General features: G+C 36.8%; 1 protein-coding gene and 1 pseudogene across 2 annotated transcripts in view; both read left to right on the plus strand.

The window, feature by feature from the left end:
* Positions 1-25321, plus strand: part of MAP3K13 (mitogen-activated protein kinase kinase kinase 13) — a 161628-nt gene that overhangs the window by 20288 nt on the left and 116019 nt on the right. The gene's annotated exons all lie outside the window — the stretch shown is intronic.
* LOC101278496 (nucleophosmin-like) lies at positions 21901-24096 on the plus strand (annotated as a pseudogene).

The raw sequence follows: 25321 nt of genomic DNA on the forward strand, positions 1-25321 counted from the left end.
CTCAACCACTGCACCACCAGGGAAGCCCGCATCACTGTTTTAAAAGAAAAAAAAGTAAATAGCTTTCCTCTAAAGTTCTATTAAGAGGAAAATGGATGAATGAGCTTTGCCGACTGTTCATTCATTGTAATAAAATTCGTCAGTGCATTATAGACCTGCTTGTATCAACATGGATCAATCTCAAAAAACAATGTTGAATAAAATAAGTTTCAAAAGGATTTTACATATTTTCATAAAAATGAAAAATAGTACAGCTGACCCTTGAATAACATGGGGGCTCGGAACACCAAACCCCACACAATCAAAAATCCACGTATAACTTTTGACTCCCCCAAAACTTAACTACTAATAGCCTATTGTTAACAGGACACCTTAACTATAACATAAACAGTCAATTAACACATATTTTGTATATTATATGTATTATATGCTGTATTCTTACAGTAAAGTAAGCTAGAGAAAAGAAAATGTTATTAAGGAAATCATAAGGAAGAGAAAATATAGGTACAGTACTGTACTGTATTTATCAATACTGTACGTTTACATCTGTTTGCAAGATGAATCATCTGTCAGTACCTACATCAATATTGTCTTATATGATACAAAACATGGTAGATGTTATCTATATTACTAACACTGGACATCAAAAATGAAAAGATAATGTGAAAAAGAAATTCATATTTATACAGATATAACAATTCATGTATTGATAATGAAGAAGCAGCAATATGACTGCTTTATGGAAGCCTAATGTAATCAATACGATTGCTTCATGGTAGCCCAACCTATACACTAATGAATGAATCATTATAAAATTTTTATGACATAGAATATTACTGTTATATTTATAATGTAGTATTAGAAACATTGTTATTTTTTTTTTAAACGACTTATCTGTGATGATAGGCTATTTCTCCATTTAGGAGAGAGAGAGGCATACTGCATGGTAATGTAATTCTTTGAAAGCAAAATTATAAAACAGTAAGAAAATGAACACATTATTCTTATATTAAATATCACTCACCTTATGCCTGTGTTAGGATAGACTAGTATCTATATATACTTTTATGCATTCATGACATACCTTTTTCTTAAGTTTTTTCATATTTCTAGGCTACATGTTTCATCTGTGAGTTTTTTCAAATTGTCACACATCTCCAAAAATTTTTCCAGTGTATTTATTGAAAAGAAACCATGTGTGAGTGGACCCACACATTTCAAACTTGTGTTGTTCAAGGGTCCACTTACTTTTTGGGGGATGATGAACACTATATTCAGAATAGTAATTAAAGTATTGGAAGTATGTGAATTTGGAAGAGTACAGAGAGTGTTTGAAAATTTTTATATTTTGGAAAATATCTGACAGAACTATGAAAAGATGAGGTAGCAGTGGGAAAAGGGTGAATTATTATAAAGTTAATTGTGGATTAAAATTGGAAAGCTCTTTGGACTCTTAGGCAGCTCTGGAGACTGTCTAGCTACTTTCTCTACTTGTCTCTCATGGCCTCTGGATTCTATCCAAGGAGGAATGATCTTACTGAGTTTGTTAATCACTGTGTGACAGGGAAGGCTGCTATGGTAATAGCCCTGTTTTGGGTATGAGTCCCTGGGTTAGGACAGCAGGATATGTTCACACAAAATAATGTTTCTCAGAAGGGTGCAATGGAGTGCAGCAATTCCTAAGAGATCAAGACACAGTCTTTCACCTATTGCAGTTTGCCCTTCCTCAGCTTCCTGTGCATCTCTGTCACTATATTACCACGTGGCATTGTAATTATTAAATTTCTGCCTATCTTACTAGACTGTTAGTTCTTCAAGCACTCATTCTTTTTTTTTTTTTTTTTTTTTTTTGCGGTACGCGGGCCTCTCACTGTTGTGGCCTCTCCCGTTGCGGAGCACAGCCTCCGGACGCACAGGCTCAGCAGCCATGGCTCACGGGCCTAGCCCCTCCGCGGCATGTGGGATCTTCCCGGACCGGGGCATGAACCCATGTCCCCTGCATCGGCAGGCGGACTCTCAACCACTGCACCACCAGGGAAGCCCCAAGCACTCATTCTTAAGCATGTAGTAGGTGCCTAGTAAATGTTTGTCGAATGAATGGAAATGAGTGCACCTTTCCAAGAGATATAATACGATTAGTAAAAATACAGTTATACCTCAGTATATGAAATATGTGGCCAAATGGGATCTTTTTCATAACTGATCAATATATTACACATTAGAACAATGGTTCTCAAACTTTAACATGCATCAGAATCATCCTGGAGGAATAATTTAACAAAAAGCAGATTTTGTGTGTGTGTGTGTGTGTGTGTGTGTGTGTGCATGCGCGTTTTAACAAAAACACAGATTGCTAGGCCCTTACCTAGAGCTTCTAATTCAGTAGGTCTGGGTGGGGCCTGAGAATTTACATTTCTAACAAGTTCCCATGTGATGCTGATGCTGCTGGTCCAGAGATCGTAAGTAGAGAATCACTGCATTAGAAAAATCCTGGGAAAAGAATATGGAGATACACAATGAAAATAGCAAAATCACACATCCCTTTCCTCCAAGTATCACTCCTTAGGAAATACCTCCTGAAGAAATCAAAGAAAAAAAAAAGAAAAGAAAACAAAAGCAAAAGCAAATTATTTAATTATAAGAAACAAATTTTGCTACTGCACTTTATTGCAATTGGAATATTAACCACCTCTGTTTCCAGGTCCTATTTTATAAAGTGGGGATAACAGTACATTTTTAAACTGGAAGTAGTATCTCACAGGATTATTGTGAAGATTTAATTAATTAAGTGTTTGGAACAATGTCTGGCTTAATACATATTAGCTATTCTTGTATTTTTGGTTAAGAAATTTCAAAGCTAACCATAGAGAAGAAAAGAGAAATAGAGAGGTCTGAGCAGAAGATATCAGTGTGGGAATCAATAGGATATAAGAAGTCAGTAAGAGAAAGCCTTGAACAAAAAAGGCAAGGGATTTTTTTCCCGTACGTGTAAAAATGAAATTGTATCTTAGAAGCCAAAAGACCTCTCGTTTTTGCATTTAAGAGTTTATTGTTTGGGAGCTCTACTCAATACTCTGTAATGGCCTATATGGGAATAGAATCTAAAAAAGAGTGGATATATATGTATAACTTATCCACTTTGCTGTACACCTGAATCTAACACAACATTGTAAATCAACTAAAATAAAAAATTTTAACAAAAGAGTTTACTGTTTGATGACATCACATAAAAATCTTTACGTCGAGTGGCTTTTATTTTCCAAAATGAAAATAACTTTATAGGGGCTTTGGGGTTATAAATGTATTTCAGCCAAAATATATAAAGAAGCATAAAAGATGTTCTTGAACTCTTCTCCCTCCCCCAGGATGCCAATATCCTTTAAGATATCTCTCTATATTGCATAGGTTTTAAAGAAAGCATTTTGGGAAGTAAAGGTTAGGAAATAATTGTGAATTGGTTATGCTAAGTATCTTAATTTTTCCAAATAATATCATCAAAAGTTTTTTTTTTTTCTTTTTACTAACTAGATGAAGGTTGGGAGGTGGAGATAGAAGCGAGAAGTGGTTGGGAAAAGCAATTTGATACCTAATTTTTCCTTCCTCCCTGCCTCCATTACACTTTTATTCCAGCTTTATTTGAAAACTCAGGTTGCAGTTGGACATGGAATTATTATCCCATTTACTGTGCCTTCCTAAATTGGAGGCAGTAGGGATGGGAAACATTGTGAAATGTCATGCTAATGGTTTAAAATTTTTCTTTAAAGAATATTTTATATTCTTTATATAATATTGAAATGATTCCAGCCACTATTATAAAATAGTGCAGAGATATTCTAGGAAAAATATTAAAGTGCAGTGCTCCCTCTGCTGAACTTTCCCTGATACTCTTTCCCCATTCACTCTTGTGTACCAATTCATCTCAACTTCTGAAACACTAATATATTCTGTCGAAACTGAGATTATGAAACATTTAATTTTTTTTTTCTGTCCTGTAAACAGCATTTGAGAGCAAGATAGATGACTGGGCTAAAATTCCAGAGTGTACTTATCGTACTTTCACCTGAAAATGAGGGAGAGAAGTGCCAAGGGTGAAACTAGGGGTGTGGCCTAGATTAGGGAAATATTTTGTGTCTATTCTAAATCGTTCCCACTGTTGCTTATGACTCTGTATTGATTTTCAGTGGTTTAGGGTTAGTTTCAGGACTGCCTCACACTGGAAAGGACAGGTTTGCCATAAGCCTTTTCACAGTAAATCTGAAATAACTTCCTCTTGGTGAAAATAGGTATTTTAGAAAATCTGAAATAAAGCAAAAACAATAAATGCTTTATTATTATGTAGACTTTTAGGTAGTTATGCTAATGTAATGGGAGTTAAATATGGACTCAGATTCTCACTTCAGCATGATATATTCAGTGTTTGACATACTTAAAAATTGGCCTTTGATAGCTTGCAGCTGTATCAGGGTGAATTTCTTGGATTGGGTAAATATGTGAAGTTTTTCTGTGTACAATACAAATATACACTGTTAGGTACAATTAAATTTGATCTTTTCTTAAATTGCCCAAGGGAAAAAAGCTTTTCATTTTGTGTGAAGTTTATTGATTCATCGGTGATGTAATATCTGAGTTCAAGGTGCAGAAACAGATACCACTTGGCATACCATTATAATGTGTCGTGTGAACGTAGTTTCTGTTTGAAATTTCCAGATAGATACTCCAGAACTGACAGGGGAATTCCAGCAAGGTCACTCACCTATTCAAATTTAAAGAGAAAGAAAAAAAAAAGCAAACGGAAAAAAATTGCCTTTGTGTAAACATTAACCTATCTGCTTTTAAGTGACTCTTTTTTTTTAATATTAAAGGGAGAGCTCATACTGGGTTTCCTTTATATTCCAAGTCAAAAATAATAAATTGAATTAATTTAGAAGTTAAGTTTCTATTTCTGTGGTCTATTATAGCTCTTCTGGATTGGCAAAATAGCCAGTGCTTAGAAAAATAGCTTCCCAGTGCCTAGCCCTTAAACACAAGAAGACAGAATAGAGGCAGGAATTCTTAAACCATTTTCATTGTGTTTTCCTTGATAGCTATATCAGATGAAACAGATCTAGTTCTTGCTCTTGAGGCTTTATAAACCTGCCCTTAAATGACATTGACAAACAGACAGACATTTGACTCAGCAAACATGGCTGGATATACATGATGAATTAAAGTATTGTCAGTCTGTAAATGTCTTTTGTGTGGTCTAAATACACAATGAAATGTTGACTGTTTAGAAAATAGAAAGAAGAGTTATTCATCCATAGGCTGGCAGTTTATTCATTCCTGCTTCTTTAAATCTGTGTTTACTGTTAACAGTTGCATATGTGGTGCCTCATAAAATGATAGCATATTGAATTTAGTCTTAATTTTAGTTATTGTGTAGCTTACAAATCTTTCCTTGTTGCAACTGTGTATGAGTTTGTAGGACCTCTGTGAAAGGTTCAGTGTCTGACCTGCAGCATTCTATGTATTTGGTGCTTTCTGTCCCTCCTATTCCTTGTACCTCATACTGTGGCAGAGATCACAGATATATTTGCTGTCTACCTCTGGACAAAGTAGGACTTTTATAAAAGATGTTTATTAAACATTGAGTAGATATAAAACATTTACAAAATATCTGTAAGGCTTATGGAATAACTATATAGAGAGCATATGTGTCCCTACAGCCCAGTTTTAAGAAAGCAATATGGCCATTACCTCTAATATCGCCTGTGTGCTTCTCTCTGATCCCAAACTTTGCATCCTCCCTCAGAGGTAACCAAAGTTCTGGTTTTTTTTTTTTTTTTTGCCATGCTGCACAGCTTGAGGGATCTTAGTTCCCCAACCAGGAATGGAACCCGTGCCCCCCTGCAATGGAAGTGCAGAGTCCTAATCGCTGGACCACCAGGGAACTCCCCTGAATTTTTGTGTTAATAATTTTCTTCCCTTTTTCAATGGTTTTTTCACATATCTGAATATCCCTAAACAGTTTATTGGTTTTACTTGTTATTGAGTTTTATAAAAATAGAATTATATTGTATGTATTTTTCTGGGACTTACCTTTTTTTTTGCTCAACGTTATAGTCTTAGATCTATCCATGTCAATGCATATAGCTATTGTTAATTAGTTTTCACTGCTGTATAATATTGCATTGTATGAGTATTCCAGAGTTTATTAGCAGATGAATTGATTGATGAATATCTGAGATAGTCCAATTTTTAGTTATTACGAACATTGCTCCTATGTATACATATATTCCTGAATATGTGTCTGCCACACACAGGCAAGAACTTCTCAGTGTTTCCCAACATTTTTCATGCCATAGCACACATAGAAAATTGTAGATCATATTTGTACAAAACTCTCCAGTAAAGGAATGAAACTGTGTCTCTGGCCTGGGGGATCCATATCTGGGCACACCTATGACCCATTTGTTGCACTCTAGGGTACCATGGAACAGCAGTTAGGAAGCTGGGCTATGGTGTGTGCCTGGGAGTTAAATTGCTGGTTGTAGGAACGTGCTTCTTCATCTTTTCTAGGTAATACCAAATTGCATGGTGGTACTAATAATTCCATTTAACTGACATCCAAAGTGCTTGTATCAATTCTCATTCCTTTAATATTTAGGACAGAAAGGGAATCACTGAGAATTCTACCACTCTCATGATAATGAAGGTCAAGAAGGAAAATAAAATGATATATTGTTCCCTAAGATATCAATTCAGATTTGCTTTCTCAAAACATGATAATGTCAACGTTTCTTTAAAATGTGACAACGGAGAGTTATAGGCAGTAGATGATGTTAAGAAGTGACAACGTGCCTCCGTAGTTGTAACTGACTGAAAGCTAACAGCCCAGGCTGAGTGAAATATGTGTGAAAGCTGTAATTTTGTCTTTCAGATTTAGTGTTACATTAGCTTTTTGTTTCTTAGCCTTAAGAGGTACTTTCAGAGAAGGTTTACAGGATGGAGTTAATGAAAGCTATTTGCTATGTAAGTAACTTTTAGTTTAGAAACCTAAACATTTACAAAAGACGCGGTTTGACTATTCTTAAAATCGGTTTTCTTTCAAACAGTAAAAAAATCTCTAAGTATTAGAATTACATTAGGGTAATAAATGATGCTGATATTAATTTCTCCATTCAGATGACATTAGACTAGATAGTTGATTTTTTTTTTTTAATTACTAACCCTACATAGTTTTCCCATGACATTTTCAAGAAGCTCCTGTATATTACCTACACTGTTACTGATCTAATGACTTTCTCACACAAAAGATTTAAAAGAAATCTTTACTTGGTGTGAGTATTGCCTTGTGGCTTGTAGACCAATGCTGTTTAAAATTAGATGGAAAATATCAGAGCAAAGCTTTCAAATATGTATTTAGCCTGGTTTGTGAGGAACTAATGCCAAAGTAGTGTTTCAGGTTACTTGGCAGGGAATTGCATATGAAAACTACACTTCCATTTTACCAATATACCATGCACTACACATAAGCCAGGATTTCATTTGTTTTGTTATAAATTAGAATTTGAAGCACATCACCAATTCTTGCATTAACATCTATGTTTACAGTATGTGTATGTACGTGTATGCATGTATATACATATTTATGCATGTGTATATGCACACACACCACACACACATACATATTTACATGTGTATATATAAATTTTGTATATATATGTATATATATATACACACACACACATATGTATGTATATAGTATTGGTTGGTACTTAGTATACATTCATCATTCTCAAATAGCATTGATAAAGCATCTGAGTATAGTTGACACTGTGACTTCCCTCTCAGTTTGTAGCCAAGCTCTAGCTATAGACATAAAGGGTAAATAATATATGGTTACATGAATAGAAATAGCAAATAGTGGCAAATATGATAAATCCAAGATTTTGTTCATTATTTTTCTTCTTTGAATGTGAAATGTTTATTGTAATTTGCCATGCGAGGCCATAATTCATTGTTGTTTTTTTTTTTTTCTTTTGCGGTACGCGGACCTCTCACTGTTGCGGCCTCTCCCACCGCGGAGCACAGGCCCCGGACGCGCAGGCTCAGCGGCCATGGCTCACGGGCCCAGCCGCTCCGCGGCATGTGGGATCTTCCCAGACCGGGGCACGAACCCGTGTCTCCTGCATCGTTAGGCGAACTCTCAACCACTGCGCCACCAGGGAAGCCCGATCGTTATTTTTAAATTATAGTTATCTTGAGTTTTAATAGCAAGCCCACATTTCAGCATAGCTGGCCATTGTATCAGTGCTTCTCAAATTTCTATCCAAGTACCCCTTTATGGAAGTGGAGAGTGAATTTGTAGCCCTAGAAGTAAGAAGATGACCCCCATGCTTGAAATTTTAGGATTTGTCTTAGAAACTCATGCAAATTTTGTGTGTTCTCTCTCATTCAGTGTATTTTCCTCCAAATAAAGCTGATGCTACGTAACAATATGTGCTGTGGCTTCAGATACCCAATTTGAGAAGCATGATAATAAATGGAATTCCATTTCCCAAAGGCCTTTGACTCAGAAGTGCTTTCTTGTAAAACTTTGACTTCTGTGATCTGGGTTCCATTTAGACTTCACTGAAAGTGAAAAAGGTCTTTTGAGTGACTTATTTTGCCATCAGTTATCTCTCTCTCTCTTTTTAATCCACTGTCTCGTGGTCTTTTGTATATCCTCATTTCTTGGACAGTGCATTTGATGGAACCCTTCTTCTTTGATCTTTTATCTTGGTTTCCAGGAAATTACCCTACCGTGCTTCTTTTCAAAACCCTCTGCCCATTCTTTCTCTGTCTTTTTTGCTACTATGCTCTTCCCCCTAATTGTGTTTCTGTTCCATGGCTCAGTTTTGGCCTCTCCTTCCTCACTCTGTATCACCTTTCTCACCTATCCCAGTTCTATCCTCTCCCAGAACTCTCATCCTCTAATATCCAGAGGCCTTTTAGACAATTGAACTAGAACATTTTAGGGTCACTCTCACATCCCCAGTACCTTGCATAGTGCCTGGCATAGTAGGTATCAACAAATATTTGCTGAAGGAATGAATTAAATGAATTTCATTCCCCTTCAAACCAGCTTCTTCTTTTTTTTTTTTTTTTGCGGTACGCAGGCCTCTCACTGTTGTGGCCTCTCCTGTTGCAGAGCACAGGCTCTGGACGCGCAGGCTTAGCGGCCACGGCTCACGGGCCCAGCGACTCTGCGGCATGTGGGATCTTCCCGGACCGGGGCACGAACCCGTGTCCCCTGCATCGGCAGGCGGACTCTCAACCACTGTGCCACCAGGGAAGCCCCAGCTTCCTTTTTTAATTTTCATCTTTCATCTGGTATCACTATTCTTCTCTCTCTCCACTACTGCAAATATTTGGTTGATTTTTTTCTTTTGAAATGTATCTTATATCTGTGTTAGTTCTTGTCATTGTATTTTCATGACTTCTACCCTAATGCAGGCCTTCATCCACTCATGCCAGGATTACTCCCACAGTTTCTCATCTGGCCTCTTTTTGTTTCTAATCTCTCCTCTCTCCAAGCCATTTCCACCATAGCTGCCCTAGTAACTTTTTAAATGTTTATTTCTTGTTTTAATAAACTTTTTATTTTGGGAATAATTTTGCATTTACAGAAAAGTTGCAAAAATAGTACCTTCACCTAGTTTCTCCAGATATTAACATCTTACATAACCATGGCTCATTTGTCAAAATTAAGAAATTAACAGTGGTACATGACTGTTAACTAAAATCCAGACTTTATTTGGTTTTTGCCAGATTTTTCGCTACTCTGCTTTTTCTATTCCAGGATGCCATATTGCCATTTAGCATATTTCTATTTTTAAAGAGCTAATACCAGCTTGGGTAAAAATTCAAAAAGGACAAAAAGATGCATAAGTCTCCTTCCACCTCTGAATCACAGCTATCCAGTCCCGTCCCTAGAGAGAACCCACTGTTTCTGGATTCTTGGTTATTCTTCCAGAGAGATTTTCTGTGTATACACTCTCTCTCAAACACACACACACAAATAGTTGCATTCTAAATATAGTGCTCTGTACTTTACATTTTTAAACTTAATACAGCTTGATCATTCTTTATCAGTAACACAAACTTGCCTTGTTTTCTTATTCCAGTATTCCATTGGATATCTGCACTGTAATTTACCAGTTCCCTGCTCCTTGACATTTTTAACTTTTGCAAACAAAGCTACAGTGAATAGTCGGACATAAATCATTTTTTATATGTATGTTTTTAGTTATTGCTGGGTCAAAGGGGATATATATTCATAATTTGATTGCCAATTTGCTTTTCAGAGGTTCTACCAATTTATCTTCCATTATTTCCCTGTAACTTCACCAACATTGTGTCTCATGTGACTTTGAACTTTGCCAATTTAATAGGTTAAAATGTTGTCATTGTACTTTTAATTTACATTTCTCTTATAATGAGTAAGGTGGAGAGTCTTTTCATATATTTAAGAGCCATTTATATTTCTTCTTCTGTGAACTGTGCATATAACTTTGCCCATTTTTCAATTTGGTTATTAATGTACTCATTTTATTTTCTTTCCTTAAAATCTTTCAATTTCACCTATTTCCTGATATATTAAGTTAAAATCCTAGTTCCCTTTTCAAGACTTTACGTTGTATGTTAAAACCCTAGTTTCACACTACTTTCCAACAACTACTGCTGCTCTGATCAGTCTGTTTTTTATACTCTCCCAAGGGCACACAGCACTCGTTCCTTCCACCATGCCTTCTTTCATAGTGTTCCCCCATTTCCTCCCTCCACTATATCTCCACTTTGAGACAGAGATTTTTGGCACTTCCTACAACTGGGAAAAATTTCGTTTAATTTCAAGTAGACTTCTAGAAAGAATAATTAACTGATAGTTTATAAACTCTTAAAAAAGAAAATGATAATCACTAAGAGACAGCACTGACTTACAAACAAAACAAAACAACTCACATCACAGTAACCACATCTCCATTTCCAGTAGAGTTCTAGTGGATTGGTATGCTGTAGACATATCTTTATTTATTAAGGCAGTTTATTCTCCTGATACATTTGAGAAGTTAAAAAACAGTATAAGCTACATGAGAGTGTTTTTGTAGCTGATCAAACTTGTGTACCCAAAGAGTATTGACTTGTGGACCAATGTCAAACTGAAGATCTCTAATAGCAGGACTCTGTTCTCTGTGTCAGAACTCTGTTCTTGATCTTGACTGCTCAGTGTTTATTTACTGATAACTTGGTGAATACATGGAAATTAAATCAATGCAGTTAGGCTTAAAAAATATTTCCAGTGACATAGTATAGAGGCATGATTCAAAATTATCTTAATATTGGAAAGATGGGCTAAAACCAATAAGATGAAATTTAAAAGGACTGAATATACAGCTCTGCATTTAATCTCCAATATTAGCTGAAAAAAGCGAATGAGGCACCTGATTTGATGTAGTTTGTGTGACAAAAACTTGAGTCCACTAACTTAAGAGCATAATGCATTAAAAATCTAAAACAGTCTTGAGTTGCATTTATAAAATTATAGTATCTTGATAGTTCCACAATTATTTTTTTTCTTCATCAGACTTCATTTGGAGTGTTCTATCAGTTCTGGGTGTTATGTTTTCAAAGAGACATTTTGAAAGTAAAGTACCTATATTATATTTCTATCGCTGCTATAAAAAAATTATCACAAACTTAGTGGCTTAAAACAACACAAATTTATTATTTTACAGTTCTGTAGGTCAAAAATCCAATGTGGGTCTCACTAGGCTAAAACCAAGGTGTTATCAGGGCCGTGTCCCTTTCTGGAGGCTCTAGAAGAGAATGTGTTTCCTTCCCTTTTTCAGCATCTAGTGGCCCCCTTCCTCCATCTTCAAAGCCAGTAAGAGCAAGTCAGGTCCTCACATTGCCCCTCTCTTACCACAGCTGGGAAAGATTAGACGCCATCTCGATAATCTCCCCATCACAAAGTTCTTAATTGCATCTACAGAGTCCCCTTTGCTGTGGAAGGTAACATAGTCGCAGATCTGATGGTTAGTGTGTGGACATCTGTGGAGGAGGTCATTATTCTGCCTACTGCAGTGCTTATTGCAGAGGATCACCAAGATAGTGAAGGGGCTAAATTGGATACAGAGAATCAGACTAAGGCAAATTGAAGATGATCCCAAAATGTATTGCTTAGGAGAGAATGCGTTAATGTTTATAAAGTGATTAGTAAGTGCATAATAAATGGTTTCTGCTTCAAAGGCTAATGCTACAAATTATAGAAATATAGTAGCTCAGAGGGAAAGAAGCTTAGGGATGTGGAAGGGGATGAAGCAGCATAATATTTTATCTTGTGAAGAACAGAATTTGGGATCCAAGTTTTCACTTTACGTTAGATCAGCAAGTAGTTTCAATGTCAGAAAGCACTAAGTTTAACAAGAACTTTGCATTGTTTCCCTAACTAGTGAAAGAGTTGAGGTGAATGGAGGTGATGGACTATACAGTAGTTGTGACACAACTTTCTGGCCTCTTTCTGCCGTGACTGCACAATGTATGCACTCTGAGGAGAAGGGAAAACTTTTATCAAAGGAAGAAAGCAAGATTTTTGAATCTCAGAGGACTACTGTATTGGTTTGTTTGTTTGATTTTTCTAGGAAGGAAATCCCCTCTGAAACCAAAACCCAGCCATTAGAGATTATGAGATTTTTCAGGCTTTCTCTATAATCTTTCTTACATTTGTCTCTTTAAACATGTCCAACTCCCCCTTTGAGAAGTTGCTGATAGGTGGTTATCATGCAGGATTTAAATTAACAAACCCTCCCACCGCATTGGGTGGTAGCTTCCAAGGCGCCATGGTAAATGTGTATCAGTGTGAACCTGATCCAGAACCAGCCAGGAAGGGAACAAAGTTTAGTCTATGAGGAAGTAGGCGGCTGCTGGTAGTTTCATGCTGTCTCTGCAGACTTCAGGTTGCTGTGGTGTAAGTTTTTTTTTTTTTTTAATATTTTGATATTTGAATATGAAAGCATGGTAGGAACAATTTCTATCTAAGATTAAATTAAGGTACTAAATCTTGTGTACTAGACCTACTTACAAGAAAGTTTCAGCGTTTCACAAGTAGTTTGATTTTTTTTAATGAAAAGGAAAGCCCTAAAGCTTTTTCAGCAAGTGTTCTGCTAACACAGGTCCTCCTGCTTGCATGAGATGACTTTTAATGTCTTGTCTTTGGTTGAGTTAAGGTGCTTATGGTCAGAAAATAAAAGTGCTTGTATATATATCTGGTGCCCTGAGACTGATTATTTCTGAGTAGTGCTTAAATTTTCTCCCTGATGTTCTTTCCAGTTGCTTTCCCTTTAGTTTAGGCTCATGTTACAAGATTATGTTAGCAAATATTTAGTAGTCTCTCAGGTAGTTAAACTGGAGGTTTTGATATTCAAAGAAATTGAATGAATGAGAACTAAGTAGAACTAACATAATCAGTTGTTGGGATCCTAGATTTAAGAGCAGCAGAATAAGAGGAGGAACTTCGTGAAATGGATGGAAATGGCAAGCAGCCTTAGAAATTTCATGCAACTTTGGAAAAATCTGTTTTTAAGATTTTGACATGTGTACTAATTTTCCGGACTAAATTCCCAATACTATAGTGTGTAAAATAAATTTCATATATGAAATTAAAATTGCTGTAGTTCAGCTGCTATAGTTCTGTGTTGATATTAGGATTCCAGGAACTACACATTGTTATACAAACATTGACTTTATTGAGTGCAGCTATGAGAGTGTTAAGATTGCATTTGGTGCTGGCGAGGTTGATATTTTCTATTTCCCTTTTGTCACGATGTATTTGAAAAAAAAAATCCTGGTACTTGACAAGTGTATGACTTTGAACATAGAAAAAGTTTGATGCGGTTAATGTATTATATAAAAATTATAAAGGCTGGCTGTGGGCCAGTAGCCTTTCAAATCATTCAGAAAGTACTGAGGAGACAGATTGTTTATGTGGAAGTACAGTTTTCCCTTTCCTCTAGCTTCATCTCAGACCTTAGGGACATTGGGTCTATTTCTCTAGCCTGCCTCTTATTCCTGCTGGACTGAGCGGGAGCCCAGATGATGGAATTGGGGCCCAACTGACCCTTGGTGGGATGGAAGACCAAGACACACTGTCCTAAGCAGGCTCTAGGGCTATAATAAAGTGAAACCTTGGCTCATCCTTTAGATTGCTGAACTGCAATGATTCTAGGTTCCTGAGCTGATTAACTTCCCCAGCTCTATTAATAGCAACTGCTGGGCCAGGTTACTTAGTTATCGGTTCATGGCGGGGGAGAGGGTTCGGTATCCTGGGAGAGGAGCCAGCATGGCAGGTGACACTATTACCAGGGAAGCAGTTATTTTCTGACCATATTTGAAATATTTCAGTCATTTAACAACCTGAAAGGCCATACAGGTGTGCCCTGGCCAAATCTTAATGAAGACCCTTCTAGATTTTTTTTAAAACCTCCAATAGTTGTCTCTAACACCCAAACCCTTGCACATGTCCCACAAAGCCCATATGATCTGCCTTCTGACCGTCTGTTTAACATCATTGCCTGCCTTGTTCTCCTCACACAGTTTGCTCCAGCTGTATAAATGTTTTTGCTGTTTCTGCAACACATCAAACTTGTTCCTGCCTCAAGCCTTTTGCTGCCTGGAAAGCTTTCCCTTACATTGTTTCTTCTTTCCCTTCATTCAGATCTCTACTCAAATGCCTCCTCTTCAGAAGTACCACCACCTCACTTTCACTACCTCGCTCCTTTTTCCTTTACCCTGATTGACGTTTTCTTAAATAGCTACCTGACATAATTTATTTTATTCAGTAAAATATATATAGTCTTTCCCACTGGAATGTAAGTTCTATGAGGGCAAGAACTCTATCTTGTTCAGTGCTGTATTGCTAAATAGTGCCTACTTGACATATAGTAGATACTTGGTAAACATTTGTTTTATGAATCATTTAACGTCACTTGGTGCCATTAAATTTATTTCTAAGCATAGGAATTTTAATTGAACTTTTTGAATAGGTGATATAAGTCACATGGTTCCAAGACCAAAACATATAAAAAAGTATATTTTGAAAAGTCTTTCCACCCCAGTCCCCTACCTATTCGGTTCCCGTTCAGGGCCCCCAAATCATTATTATTATTTTTATTTATTTATTATTATTATCAGTATTACTCTATTTTATTATTATCCTTTTCATGTATCTAGAGTTTCTTTATATGTCAAGGAAATATAAAAGTATAAACAGATTCCTACTTCCCTCCTTTTTTATACATACTATTATATATATTCTTAATTTTTTCACATATCTTGAACCTATTTCCATATCAGTACATAGTGAGCATTCTCATTTTAAAATAGCTGCATAGTATTCCATTGTATAGATATAACTTTTTTGACCAGTCATCCAGTAATGGGCATTTTGGTTATTTCCAGTATCTTTCTTTTGCAAACAATGCTGAAGTTCACGATCTTGTGCCTATATCATCTCATATATTCATACAGTATATCTGAATGATTAAATTCACCAGAGTAGAATTGCTGGATCAAAAGGTGTCATAGTTATTGCCTAATTGCGCTCCATAGGGATTGTACCAATTTGTACTCCCCCAGCAATGAACATATAAGAGAGTGCTATCAGACTTGGATTTTTGCCCATCTGATAGCTTAAAAAATGGTTTCAGGACTTCCCTGGTGGCGCAGTGGTTGAGAGTCCGCCTGCCGATGCAGGGGACACGGGTTCGTGCCCCGGTCCGGGAAGATCCCACATGTCGCGGAGCGGCTGGGCCCGTGAGCCATGGCCGCTGAGCCTGCGGGTCCGGAGCCTGTGCTCCGCAACGGGAGAGGCCACAACAGTGAGAGGCCTGCGTACCGCAAAAAAAAAAAAAAAAAAAAAAAAATGGTTTCAGCGTAGTTTTTTTAAGAATTTATAATAAAATTTGTGTTAAGGTTTTAAAAATAGTTTTTAAATTTTAAATTGTGATATAAAAAATAATGTAAAATTTACCATTGCAACCATTTTTAAAAATTTATTTATTTATTTTTGGCTGCATTGGGTCTTCGTTGCTGCACTCAGCCTTTCTCTAGTGGTGGCGAGCAGGCTCTCATTGTGGTGGCTTCTCTTGTTGCAGAGCACGGGCTCTAGGTGCGTGGGCTTCAGTAGTTGTGGCATGCGGCTCAGTAGTTGTGGCTCTCAGGCTCTAGAGCACAGACTCAGTAGTTGTGGCGCACAGGATTAGTTGCGTCGTGGCATGTGGGATCTTCCCGGACCAGGGCTCGCACCCGTGTCCCCTACATTGGCAGGCGGATTCTTAACCACTACGCCACCAGGGAAGTCCACAACCATTTTTTAAGTGTACAATTCAGTAGTGTTATGCATTTTAACATTGTTATGAAACAGATCTCCAGAACTTTTTCATCTTGTAAAATTGAAACTCTTTACCTATTACATGACAATTCTCCATTTCCCCCTCCCCCACTTCCTAGCAACCACCATTCTACTTTCTGTTTCTATGAATTTGACTAATATAGATACCTCATATAAGTGAAATCATACAGTTTTTTGTCTTTTTTGTGAGGCTTGTTTCACTTAGGATAAAGTCCTCAAGGTTCATCCATGTGGTAGCATATGACAGGATTTCCTTCCTTTTTAAGGATGAATAATATTCCGTTGTGTTGTAGATATCACATTTTGTTTATCCATTTATCCATCTATAGATATTTGGTTTGCTTCTACCTCTTGGCTACTGTGAATAATGCTGCTATGAACATGAGTATGCGGATAACTCCTTGAGGTTCTGCTTTCAGTTTTTTTTGATAAACCTAGAAGTGGGATTGCTGAATCATATGGTAATTCTATTTTCATTTTTTGAGAAACCACTATGCTGTTTTCATACTGCACCATTTTAGCATAGTTTTAATTTGCATTTCTCTCATTTTGTGTGGGGTTGACATCTTCTCATATTTAAAAGAAACTTGCCTTTTTTTTTTCTATGAACATTTTGTATCTTTGCCCTTAATGAGATTTTTTTCTATTATTAATTTGAAAAATTTTTTGCTTTTGTGCCTCTGAGTCTTCCAAATTTAGAAGCTAGTAGTCATAAGTACGGGTTTGGAGTAAGACTGCCTAGGTTTGAATTCTAGATCTGTTAATAGATGTGCAATATTGATTGGGCAAGTTGCTGAAAATTTCTGAGCCTTAGTTTTCTTATCTGTAAAATAGGAATATCACTGAGCTGTTATGAAGATTAAATGAGATGATGTATATTATGTGCTTAGTATAGGGCTACTGTGTTAAGGCAAGAAAAGGGGATAAAAGGCCAAGTTTCAGGAAGGAGGCAAAACTGGCATGATTCACACACGGAAAGATTGTATACATAGAAAACCCTGTAGAAGCTATAAAAAGCTATTTGAACTAATTAATAAATTTATCCAGGCCATAGGTTATAGTCAATATAAAAAATTTATTTGAAATAATTGGAATAGCTAAAACAATTAGAAACTAAATAAAAATATCACCATTAAAATACCAAATACATAGAAATAAATCTTTGAAAAAAGCACAAGACCTCTCTACTGAGAACTACAAAACATTGCTGAGAAAAATTAAAGATCAAAATTAAAAGTACAGTATATATACAGTTGACCCTTGAACAATGCGAGCATTAGTGGTGCTGATGACCCTCGTGCAGTTGAAAATTTGCAGTAATTTATAGTCTGCCCTCCATATACACAGTTCCTCCCTCTGGGTTCCAAATTTGCAGATTCAACCAACTCAGATCATGTAGTACTGTGCAGTGTACTATTGGAAAAAATCTAAGTGGACCCATGCAGTTCAAACCTGTATTGTTCAAGGGTCAACCATACCATGATCATGGATTATAGAACTCAAAACTGTTGAGATGCCAATTCTCCCTAAATTAATGTATAGATCCAATACAAGCTCTATCAGAATTCTAGCAGGCATTTTTGAAGAAATTTTCAAGCTGATTCTAAAATTTATTCGGAAACGCAATGAATATAGAAGAGCTAAAACAATCTTGAAAAGAAACAGCAAGGTGGAAGATTTATAATATGTGATTTCAAGACTTTAAAGCTACAGTTAATCAAGTATTGCCCTAAGCATAGATAAATAATATCAATGGGACACAACAGTGCGTCCAGAAATCGGTCACACATATAAGGTCAATTGATTTTTGATCAAGGTGGCAAGTAAGTTCAATGGGAAAAGGATAGTCTTTTTAAACATGTTGCTGGATCAAATGGATTTTCTTATGGGGGAAAAAAAAGAACCTCCATGTCTTTCTCACTCCATACACAAAAATTAAATAGGCATGGATCATAGATCTAAATATAAAGCTCAGAACCAAGAGCTAGGAAAAACAAAGAAAAATATCTTTGCAATCTTGGAGTATGCAAAGATTTCTTGAGCAGGCACTGAAAGCACTAACCATAAAAGTAAATTAAATACAATTAAATGAACTTACGTTCTTACTGCAAGACTTCTCGGGACCTTTATTAATGTTTTTAGTAAGAGGATCATGCAGCATTTCTCAGCATGTTTGACCACAGAAGCCTTTTTCATCTGGAGCACTGAACTAAAATACAGGAGTGAATGTGGCATAGAATTTACTTGGAGAAGTGTTGCTTCAGTCCTCTCCTCAAAACATACTATTTTTGAGGGTTGTAATAAGTTAATGATCATTTTCTCCCTCTTTGGTGTGAATTACTGTAATTGCATCCATTTCAACAGAGTGAAGAAAACCCTTCTGCCAAAAGAGCTGTAATAACTCCTCACCCCATAATGACTGGTCAGCCAGCCAACTGTTGCAGTTATTACTACCGGTAGGATTCTGGGATAGTGTCACATTAGATTGAAATTTGCCATAATAAGAGGAATAAAGAGTGACTGAAGATACAAAGCATTTTTGCATTCTGCCTGCTGCTGTTTCCATATACTTGTTTGGCCTGCTCTGCCCTGCTCACTTATTGCCTGGCAAACAAACTCCAAGTTATTAACCCCTTGCTTCTCTCAAATCACTCAACTCCTTTAGTAATTCCAGTTCCTAATTGCTTGAAAGCCTTTTTTTTTTTGCCCCCTGTGGAATTCCCACTCTCTGACTCACAGTTCACTGTCCTAATCAGATTCCTCTTTCTGCTGTTTCTGCCCATGAACTGATTTTTATGGAATATGGATTGTCACATAAGAAGTAGAAGGACCAAAATAGAAAGTAGAGGGAAATCAAAGCCAAACTTTACTTAACCAGAATTTGGCTGAAGGCTGTATTCGGAGAAAGAGATCTGAGGAAGAAGTCAAAATAGTATTGTAATGCCAGTAGAAATATATAAAGAAAAGAGAGTTTAAGGAAGTGTCCCTATAATGTTTTTGGATTGTATTTTAAAAATTGATTACTGTAACAGATATTAGTTTCTCCTGAATGTGGAAAGCTAATAGCCAGATAGGGAAATGTTATCTGTGACATCTGAATGTCTTCCAATGACTTCCTCATGTGGAAAGTGAAGTGATAATATCTCACTCTGCCTTCCTCCCAGGACAACAAATACAATCATAACCAGATAATAAAATATACTACTTCGAGCATTAGTCTAGAATTTAAGGAATAAACTTTGAATGCCATGTTGTGAGATGTGTACCATTGTTTTCATAGCAAAATGATATGATGGATCCTGGTAAAATTCATTTCAAAATACATTTGCAATACAAACTTAGTAGAAACAATTTACACAGGTTGTTCTGCAGACATCAAAGAAATGATGGAACATCTGGAAAGTATAGAACGGCCTTTTTTCTACTTCTCAATAAATGCAACACAAAGTAAACACACCGTTTACAGTACTTTATGACACACCTCATCAAAAAACAGGCAAGAGAGATTACTTAGGCAAATGCTTAGAGGCAGGATTACAACATAGATGACAAAAGAATTTTACATTAGAAATTGAAAACCAATTTTTAGTTTGTATTATAATAGTATAAACAAAAGGGTGAGACATACCTCGGAAGGTATCTAGGGATTGTGAGGTGTCAAATGGAAAGATGTTTACGTAACTCTACTGCTTATTAACCTGGACCTGGGAGCTGAAAGAAACTTGATGTCTTTATAGCAGCCTGATACTTTATTATAATCAGAATGGAAGTTTTAAAAGTTATTGAACCCCACCTCTAGGCTGTCTTTCCATTCTCCTTAACAGCTTTCATAATTTAATAAGATGATGGAGGTGGGGGCACAGTGGCTGCCGAGTGTCTCGGAAACTACAAGCTTTCCTCACTAAAGTTCCCTAAAGTATCTAGGGGATCATAAACCAGGAAACAAACCTCACCAAGAAAGACCATAAAAGGTTACTAATTGAAAACCTGAAAAAGGCTGCCTTGTAATCTCTTACCTGGAAAATGATTAGACAATAAGGTCCATAGGAACAAACATGAAAAACAAAGTGGTTTCTATGGCTGCTTTGAGAAACTGTGAAAGAAAAATAATTTTGCCAGAACTTTTTCCAGTTGAAAGTTTCAAGAATAAACTTTTCAGACAATACTCTTCAGAAATCATATGAGATACACGTTAGCAGCAATAAATACAAATTGGAAATGACCAACATATAAGTGGATATTAACAGTGCTGGTTCACTGAATAAAGCAAAAGAGCAGAAAACATGAGAACCTTACATTCCAGTAGAGAAGTTACCTGTACTCGATAGCAAGACCGTTATGCCCATCTAATGAATTCTTAAATTTTTATATTTATTTTTTATTTCTAGAATTTCCTTCTGCTTCTTTTTTTATACTTTCCATCTCTGTGGTAAAATTCCTCATTTATTCATGCTCCTTGTTTCTCCTAAATCCTTTAACAGAGGGACTTATTGTGATGGCAATTACAAGAATCCATACATAAGTTAAAATTTGTAGAACTGTACACCACAGGAAGTCAATTTCACTGTGTGTTATTTACAGAAAAAACTATGGCCTATTTAAAGCAAAAATAATAACAATGTACAATAGAGTTAAGAGCATATAAAGAAATAAAATATATGATAACAAGAGCACAAAAGTTGGGATTGAAGTAGTACAAAATAGTATGAGGGAGGTTGTAATAAGTTAAAGTTATATAACATAATCTCTAAAACAGTGGTTCTTAGGACGTAGTCAGCCCAGCAGCATCGGCATCACCTGGGAGCTTGTTAGAGATGAAAGTCTCTGGCTCCACTGCGGACCTGAGTCAGCAGCTCTGGGGGTATGGCTCAACAGTCTTTCTGTGATTCTGATACATGTTAAAATGTAAGAACCATCACTTTAGAGCAAAGGTTGGGAAACTTTTTCTGTAAAGGGTCAGATAATAATATTTTAGGCTTTGTGGTCTCGCAGCGCTGCGTTCTAATAAAGTATTATTTATTCTTTAAAAAAGGCCATGAGCTGGATTTGGTCCATGTGCTGTAGTTGCTGATTTCTACTTTAGAGCAACCATTCACACACACATGCACATGCACATATACACATAAACAGATATAGCTAAAATGCCAGAAAGGAAATAAAAAGTTAAAAAACACAAACAACCCTCTCTATGCACAGTAATGTGGGACCGTAAAAATGATCATGCAAGCTGAAATCATGCAAAGCACTTTTAATATCAATGGAAAAAAATATGATTGTTCTGTGACCTTTAAAATCTTTTTTTTTTTTTTTGCGGTACGCGGGCCTCTCACTGCTGTGGCTTCTCCCGCTGCGGAGCACAGGCTCCGGACGCGCAGGCTCAGCGGCCATGGCTCACGGGCCCAGCCGCTCCGCGGCATGTGGGATCTTCCCAGACCGGGGCACGAACCCATGTCCCCTGCATTGGCAGGCGGACTCTCAACCACTGCGCCACCAGGGAAGCCCCTTTAAAATCTTTTTTGTCATAACATTTTTGGCTTTACTGTGGTGTCATGCCATCCTGTGCGGCTGTTCTCCGGAACAGTAGTTATTTATCTGTCCGCTTTCTCTCCCACCTGAGTGCATGCCACCAACCCATGGAAGATTCGATGGAGATGGACATGAGCCCCCTGAGGCCCCAGAACTATCTTTTCGGTTGTGAACCAAAGGCTGACAAAGATTATCACTTTAAGGTGGATAATGATGAAAATGAGCACCAGTTATCTTCAAGAAGAGGGGCTGGCGCAAAGGATGAATTGCCCACTGTTGAAGCAGAAGCGATGAATTATGAAGGCAGTCCAATCAAAGTAACACTGGCAACTTCAAAATTGTCTGTACAGCCAACGATTTCCCTTGGGGGCTTTGAAATAAGACCACCTGTGGTCTTACGGTTGAAGTGTGGTTCAGGTCCCGTGCATATTAGCGGACAGCACTTAGTAGCTGTGGAGGAAGATGCAGAGTCAGAAGATGAAGAGGAGGAGGATGTGACACTCCTAAGTATGTCTGGAAAGCGTTCTGCCCCTGGAAGTGGTAGCAAGTTTCCACAGAAAAAAATAAAACTTGCTGCTGATGAAGATGAAGATGATAATGATGACAACGATGACTTGATGATGAAGAAGCTGAAGAAAAAGCTCCAGTAAAGAAATCTGTACGAGATACTCCAGCCAAAAATGCACAGAAATCAAACCAGAGTGGAAAAGACTCAAAACCATCAATACCAAGATCAAAACGTCAAGAATCCTTCAAAAAACAGGACAAAAACTCCTAAAACACCAAAAGGACCTAGCTCTGTAGAAGACATTAAAGCAAAAATGCAAGCAACTATAGGAAAAGGTGGTCCCCTTCCCAAAGTGGAAGCCAAGTTCATCAATAATGTGAAGAATTGTTTCCAGATGACTGACCAGGAGGCTATTCAAGATCTCTGGCAATGGAGGAGGTCTCTCTAAGAAAATAATTTAAACAGTTTGTTAAAATTTTCCATCTTATTTCATTTCTGTAGCAGTTGACATCTGGCTGTCCTTTTTATAATGCAGAGTGAGAACTTTCCCCGCCACGTCTGATAAATGTTGTCCAGGTTCCATTGCCAAGAATATGTTGTCCAAAATGCCTGTTTAGTTTTTAGAGACGAAACTCCACCCTTTGCTTGGTTTTAAGTATGTATGGAATGTTATGATAGGACATAGTAGTAGTGATGGTCAGACAAATGGAAATGGTGGGGAGACAAATATATACATGTGAAATAAACCAGTATTTTAATAAAGTAGCACTGCTCTTTCTAAAAAAAAAATTTTTTTTTTTGGCTGGGGCAGTGGAAGAAGATATTTTGCTTGACTGGAAAGGAGCATTAGGGAACTTTCTAGAGGTCTAGAAGTGTTCTAGATCTTGCTTGGGGTGGTGGTTACATGTGTAGAACTGTTGACATTCATTAAACAGAACACTTGCGATCTATGTATTTCATGTATGTAAATTATATGCCACTCAAAGATTTTTTTAAGGTACAAAATAAAGGTCTGGAATAAAATTTGCAGTTCACGTTAAGTGACATCCTTATTACAGATAAAATAAGGTAAATTATACGGAATGAATTCTTTAGGAAGAAAGATGAGGAAGGCAGTCCAGGCAGAGGAAACATTTGCAACGCTTGGGAAGAGGTGTGGGAATGAATGACGTTTGAGAAGCATTGCTTTATGCGATGGGGAGCCATGGAAAGATTTTCATTAAGGGAGTGAAATAATCAGAATGTATTTTAGAAAGATTGCTCCTGTAGGAATTGAAGGGGAAGGAGATTAAAAGCAGGGAGATATATTTGGAAGCTCTTGTTACAGGCCATATGAGAAATGAAAGGAACCTAAGGGAAAGATGTGCGAATCAAGAGTGGGGCAAGGGCTTCCCTGGTGGCACAGTGGTTGGGGGTCCGCCTGCCGATGCAGGGGATGCGGGTTCGTGCCCCAGTCCGGGAGGATCCCGCGTGCCGCGGAGCGGCTGGGCCCGTGGGCCATGGCCGCTGGGCCTGCGCGTTCGGAGCCTGTGCTCAGCAGCCCGGGAGGCCGCAGCGGTGAGAGGCCCGCGTACCGCAAAAAAAAAGAGTGGGGCAAAAACTTGAATGGTACTTAGATGGAATCAATTGGATTTAGTGACTAGATTTATTAAAATATTAGCAAACATTTGTGAGCAGGCATTGTGCTTTGGGCTGCCATGCCTTATCTCATTTAACCTTTACAGTAACCATCTCAGTAGGTATGGTCATAATTATCACCATCACCAGCACCGCTGTCATTTTCTCCATTATACAGATAATGCTAAGTAACTTGCCCAAGGTTACACAGCTTAAAAGTGCCGGATGCAAAGTTTGTAATGTACAGTTTCTCAGGAATAAATTGTGGGAATTCTTAAGATATTTTATGTCCCAACTTGCTAACACAGTAAGTGGGAAAACAATAACGGAAGACTGATTTCATGACCAAATGTAGAAAAGTCAAGCAAATCATAAAATCAAAAGAAATACAGTCGTCCCATAGTATCCCTATGGGATTGATCCCAGAACCCCTCAAATACCAAAATCCACAGATGCTCAAGTTCCTTATATAAAATGACCTAGTATTTGCATATAACCAAAGCACATCCTCCTGTATACTTTAAATCATCTCTAGATTACTTATAATACCTGACATAATGTAAGTGCTATGCAAATAGTTTTAAATACAATGTAAATGCTATGTAAATAGTTGCTGTTACACTACAAATTTTGCTTTTTGGAATTCTTTTTCAAATATTTTCTATCTACAATGGGTCGAATCCATGGATATGGAACTCATGGATATAGAGAGCCAGCTATACTTGATTTAAATCAAATTCTTGGAACATATAACCTATGCCATATTTTCCAAAGAACAATTCAATAAAATTTCACTTATTTCTTTCTCTATATATTAATTTTCCCCAAAAAAATCTTTAGCAAGAAATATTAAGTTTATTAGTATACATAAGAAAAATATATAAAATTGAAATTATACTGCAATATCATTAAAAGAAATTGACTTTTTCACATAAAATATAAAAAATATTTTTATAAATAGTATAATGTTGAGAAGTATTATAAACTGGAGATTAAATTTAATACCATATGAAAAGCCTCCACAGCACTGCTAAGAAAAACTATATTGCATTAAGTTCCTCAAAAAGAAAATATGTAATTGAAATTTACATTTGGTAAATGTACAGTATGTATGTACAATGTATACAATGTATACAATGTATACATACAATGTATTGTATTGTGTTATATAATATATCCTTGTAGCTAAAATTATGCCTATTAGTTTGTACCTCTTAATCCCCTGCCCCTATATTGCCCCA

This window comes from Orcinus orca, chromosome 5 (assembly GCF_937001465.1).
Source record: "Orcinus orca chromosome 5, mOrcOrc1.1, whole genome shotgun sequence".
In the NCBI taxonomy this organism is placed as follows: domain Eukaryota; kingdom Metazoa; phylum Chordata; class Mammalia; order Artiodactyla; family Delphinidae; genus Orcinus; species Orcinus orca.